Genomic DNA, 5,444 nt, shown 5'->3' with positions numbered 1-5,444 from the left:
GGACCACAGGGGGTCATCTGGTCCAACCTCCCTGCTCAAGCAGGGTCATCCTAGAGCACATGGCACAGGATTGTGTCCAGATGTTTCTTGAATATCTCCAGTGAGACAGACTCCACAGCCTCTCTGGGCAACCTGTTCCAGTACATGGTCACTTGCACAATAAAAAAGTTGTTGCTCATATTCAGGTGGAACTTCCTGTGCATCAGTTTCTGCCCACTGCCTCTTGTCCTATTGGTTGACACCACCAAGAAGAGCCTGGATCCATCCTCTTGATACCCACTTCCAGATACTTACTGATAAAATCAAAACATAAGTAACTAGCCTAAGCTAAACAGCAGGTAGAGATAGAGATTACGTTCCACCCGTGCAGACCAAAGACATGGAGTAGCTTGTGGTACGTCACTGTGAAGAGTTTGGGTGTGAACCTCTCATTTTTCTGGCACTATGTAAAGAAAAAAACATCTCCCCTTTGCCCCTGGACTGTTACGCACAAAGCATCTAGCTGGCTGAAACTTCACTTTCCTCCAGGAGCAATATTGTAGAGAATTGTATCTTCTCTAGTGTACAGAATTGCTCTGACAGCTTATCACTGCTTGTTTAACAGTTGACTGTTCTCACTTCCTTTAGGCGCTAGAGAATAAGCATAGTGAAACAATTACCGGGCTCCATTGATGCACTAACCCTCAAAGCCTCCTTGCTGTTGAGTTCCAAAAACCAGCTTCATTCACTGTTAATTGAGGTTTGTCTTCCAGAGTTTCTGAAGGGTGATGATTCTTCAGCCATCGCAGCCACAATTATATTCACTGAGTCATGGACAGCTATTTTCAACAGACCTTCCTATAACGCTTTGGCATAAGTTAAAGGTGGTGGCTAAATCTCTTCATTTTGTCAAAATTTTGCACTTTGTAAGTGTAGGACTAGAAAAAACAAAACAACTGGATCAGAGTGCAGTCTTCTATAGCTGCAAAAACAAATCAATAGACATTAATTTCAGGCTTGGACAATACCTCCTTCATCCCTCTCCACATACCATGGGCCACAGAGCCAACTTCCTGTCAAGCTTTGAAAACTTTAAAATTTTGATAAAAGATCAAAAGCAGTTGGACTGCAAGAATATCATAAGAGAGATCAAGAGTACTACCAGTGTCTTAGATACTTTCAAAGATAAAGACTGAACTCCTCAAAAAATAATCTTCCACTGTCTTTACAGTTGTGGGGTTTGCTGGTCCATATTAACTCTCCATTCCTTGGGTTTGTTTAAGATAAAGCAGAATGTCAACCTCTTTTCAATTACCTCAAGAAACAGATAACATGAAATTTCATTTCATTCAGCTTTCCTTTATTTCTGCTTAATAGACCTAAAGCTGTTCAACAATGGTTTACTATATCCTGGACTGCATGGCTTTTCGTTGAACTCTCTTCCCAGCTCATGTTCATGAGCTCAAAAACCTAAGTCACAGACATACTAGCTGAGGATGCAAGTTGCTCTGTAATTAATCCTGGAAGGGGCACCAGGAAGCCAGGTAGAATCCATCAATCTAAACTTACTTGTTAAAAGTCTGGAAAAATACCTCATACTTTCAGAATTCCATGAGAAGTATCTGTTCAGCCCTGGAAGCCGTTTTAGGAAAAGGCAGAGTTTATTTGAAATGCAACTCAAACACACTTGAGTCCTTCAACAGCCACTTCAAAATAGAGAAGGCTCTTGGCACTGTGTCTGATGGAGCAGAAGGTCTGTGCTGAACCTCACTTGTAGGCAGCCCTGTGTGCTACTGCTCTCTGCTTGTGGGAACTGTACTGTGTTGTGCAACCAAAACACCTGCCTAAGTGGTCATCTGGATCTTCCTCATTGGAAGACTCTTCTCTGCTACATAGGGTGGCAGTGTTGGCTGTGCTTTCTGGGAGGGCTTATTTTGGGAACAGCCATGCTTCAGGAAGCTGCTGGGACTTATCAGCCCCTGAGAGGATGCTGAGAGCAGATAAAATTGAAATAGCTTGCAAGGACCTCTGTGGCATTGCTGAGAACCTGGCTCAGATTATCACCTGGACTCAGCTTGGCCTTGTGGAATCTATCTTTGGAAGCAGTGGTGGCAGTGCTGGAGTCAGTGTTGTGCAGCTACAAAGGGTAAACAACACGTGTGTTTATTTTAAGATTGCCATCAAGAGCAAAGTCCACGTGACTTCTTTAGTTTGAACATGCAGCTGAACCCAAGGGAAGTCAGACACTGCAGCAGAAAATGGAAAGCTGCTAGAGGAAAAAAAACCCCAAAACATTAGGATGCTATTCCACTTTTTTATTCTATTAGAATTATAGAATGGCTTGGGTTGGAAGGGACCTTAAATGTTACAATTCCAAGCCCCCTGCCATGGGCAGGGACACCTTCACTAGACCAAGTCGCTCAGAGCTCCATCCAGCCTGGCCTTGAGCACTGCCAGGGCTGCAGCCCCCACAACTTCTCTGGGCAACCTGTACTTCACTACCCTCATTGTTAAGTATTGCGCTTACCAACTGCAGAGAAACTGCAAACATGGATGGCATGGCTAGATAGTTTTCTTGCCTGGGGAGCAGAAGAGGTTAGCTTCTGCACGTGGGGAGTTTAGAGGTAGCAGTATATCTAAAACCTTAGTTACTTGGCTTGACTACATAACTCACTGCTGTTTAAACTTTTATTTTGGTTGGTTTATTTGCTTTTAAGCAAAAATTTATGTTTTTGTTTACACAGGTGTGTTAAAATATTATTTCGCTTAATTTAAAACAAACAAGCCCAAAAATACTCCCTCCTTACACCCCTCACCCCCCCCAAAAAAAAAAAACCTCCAAAACCCTAAAACTAAAAATCCCTGGGTTTTTTCAGTTGTTTGTTATGAAAAACATTGCCAGTGGTGCAGCTCCAAGCAGTAGAAAAGCCATATTGCCAATCAACAAGCCATGCATGTAATCATTATGGAGCCATCTACCAGCATCTCTTTCCTAAAAAGCCCTGTCAAATTTAACATTCTTACAAGAGCCTTGGAACACCAATGCTTGTCTTGTGTTCTGCTGACCTTTCTTCAATCCAAAAATAACTGTTCTTACCCCACTGAACTTTCTACAAACAGAAAGACATTTGATGCCAGCTACATTTGAAGAAAATAAGCTATGTTTAAAGCTATTAGTCAGTATTACAGATAGTTCCTGCTCTCTCCCATACCCCTGGGATTGTTTGCCTTTTTGAAATGGAAAAGGTTTGGATAGAGTATGTTTCTCTGGCATGGTTGTTCTGAAGGGGCCTCCCACAGATGCTATTTAACATATCCTCTGTTAATTCAAGGGGAGGTGAGTGTATTTTATCTGTTCATCTAGATGGAGCTGTCAAAGTGGATTTGGAGTTGGATTTGAAGATCATTTTAAATTTGTATATTTAAAAGTGGAGAAGTATGCCTGCAGGTGAGTCTGAAAGCAACCACTCTTATACCAAGTTCATTTATCCTTTTTGAAAAATAAAATTTGATTGTGCACTGTTAATAATAGATTTCAGATAATGCTTTTGGTTTTGTTTAGGGTTTATTTGCAGAGTGTCAGTGTTTACTCTGCATATTCTCACCAAAATTACAAGATCCTGAAATTCTCCACAAAAAAAATCATACAACACAAATCTGGTTTTGAAAAGCAATTCAATTCCTTCTGTCTTCTTTCACTTTTTTTATTGGGTAATGCAATATGAGCATTGTTTCCTTTCATCTTAAACCCTTAAAGCAGTCACCTGTTTATAGTGTGTCTGTGTGTCTATGTGTATATATGCCTATTTATTATTGAATGTATAAGAAATCAACCTTGGGTTCAACATGGTGTGCTTTGCATTTATACTCAAATACTTTGTTTTGTCGGGTTCCCCAAGGTTGCCCCAAACAAATGTCTGAGGGCATCTCAAAGTTGGCAAGATAATCAGCTCTGACCAGTTTATTTCCGTTCCTGATTGCTTACTTTTTCCCATGAGAAAATCCTTTTGGATAATGTGTTTAACTTGTGGAAGGGAATGGAAGCTCCATTCCTGCAAAATGTGAAGGTTCCCTGACTTGCTATTCTTGTTTCATGCTGACTACAACCTATTATAGATGCATGTATTGGTTTTTTTTGTTTTCTTTCCTGGCAGGTTTCCAATAAAAAAAAAAAAAAATGGAGGCATCACTTTTGGGACATCCTCTGGACTAAAATACTCTTAGCATCAGTGAAATAAAGCTGGATGGTACATAGTGTCCCAGCACTGGATGAAGCTGTGATAATTAACTTTTAAAGCTTTAAAACTTCATTGGCTTGTGGGGTTTATTCCTTTTTCCTTTCCTTTTTTTTTTGTTTTGTTTTGTTTTGCTTAGTTTTCTTTCTCCTTTCTTTGTCTGTCTTTAGTGAAAGGCACCTTAAAGGAAGCTTCTTCTAAATTTCCAGCTTCAGTGCTTTCTGCTGCACTTTAGGTCCTTCTGTGTCATACAAATGGTGCATCCCTCAGTGTATCTGAACGCTCAGTCCCCTTTTCCGCAGGTTGAACATCTTTCCTGTAGTGGCTCTTAGTCCAGTTGCTCATGGAGCCATTCAGGGTGTAGTGCAGCCAGGTGGGATGGCACTGGGACTCTGCTCAGTGTGTAGTGAGGTCAGGGAAAGGAAAGGGAGAAGAACAACTATCATAATGCGTTATAATGGTAAATAGTTTGGGGTTTCTGTTTACCAAAGCCCAGTGAAAGATGTGTTTCTGCTGGATAAGGACAAGCTCTGTTGAAATTATAGGACCCTCGCTGTTGCTCCCGGGGTTCTGTGTTTTACCCCAGCGTGTCTGGCAGGTTCCTAGAGATTGTGTGGCCATAAATACAGCCCCATTCTAAAAATGCCAACACCTAGTGCATGTTGGGGTGCACCTGGCTGTGTGTATATGCACTTTTGAGAGTTTCCACCAGCCATCCCAGTGACATCTCTGGGGACACTGGGCATAAAGATGGGGAATGTAAGGGTTAGAAACTGATAACTCACTTGAATATCATTGGTTCCTGTGTTGGCATAGTTATTATATTGTCTCTTTGTATTGGCTATCTAAATGTCCAATCACCACTCTCCCCACCAGCCCATATAAGCTGGGGGACATTTGAATAAAGGCTCTTTCCTGCTGGCCTCCCTGCGTGCTGCGTGTTCTTTCCCTCCTGGCAGAGGTCCCTCTGCTGCCTGTCCCCGCCACGAGGGCAGGCAGCGGGGGGGAAGCTCAGCCCTGGAGACCCTCACACAGCGCCGGGAGAGACCCCCCAGAAGCCACTCAAACCGCAACAGGGGAACTGTCCCTGCAGCCTCCCCCTGTGCCACAGAGCTGAGTGGCAGCTCCAATGTGTGCGCATCTATACAGCCTTGTAAAAGAAGCCTCTGTGTGCTGGATGGTGTCAGGTGGCACCTCCAGAGGTATCCAGTGGAACTGGAAAACAGCCTT

The 5,444-nt window shown here is 42.6% G+C and overlaps 1 long non-coding RNA gene across 2 annotated transcripts; it reads left to right on the top strand.

Annotated features, from left to right (window-relative positions):
• The first annotated feature begins 284 nt into the window (after positions 1-284).
• Positions 285-4,289, top strand: LOC114063729. Of its 2 annotated transcripts, XR_003572602.1 has the most exons (3): positions 285-2,125; positions 3,344-3,427; positions 4,134-4,289. It is a non-coding gene; the product is annotated as an uncharacterized LOC114063729 (long non-coding RNA). The 2 variants fall into 2 exon arrangements; XR_003572601.1 differs by lacking the exon at positions 285-2,125 and having other exon boundaries at positions 2,821-3,427.
• The last annotated feature ends 1,155 nt before the right edge of the window (positions 4,290-5,444 follow it).

This window comes from Empidonax traillii, unplaced genomic scaffold (genome assembly GCF_003031625.1).
Source record: "Empidonax traillii isolate 1590-97213 ecotype Southwest subspecies unplaced genomic scaffold, ASM303162v1 scaffold485:size756489, whole genome shotgun sequence".
Taxonomy (NCBI): Eukaryota; Metazoa; Chordata; class Aves; order Passeriformes; family Tyrannidae; genus Empidonax; species Empidonax traillii.
The sequence above is the reverse complement of the archived record's forward strand: the minus strand, read 5'-3'. Positions and strand labels throughout refer to the sequence as shown.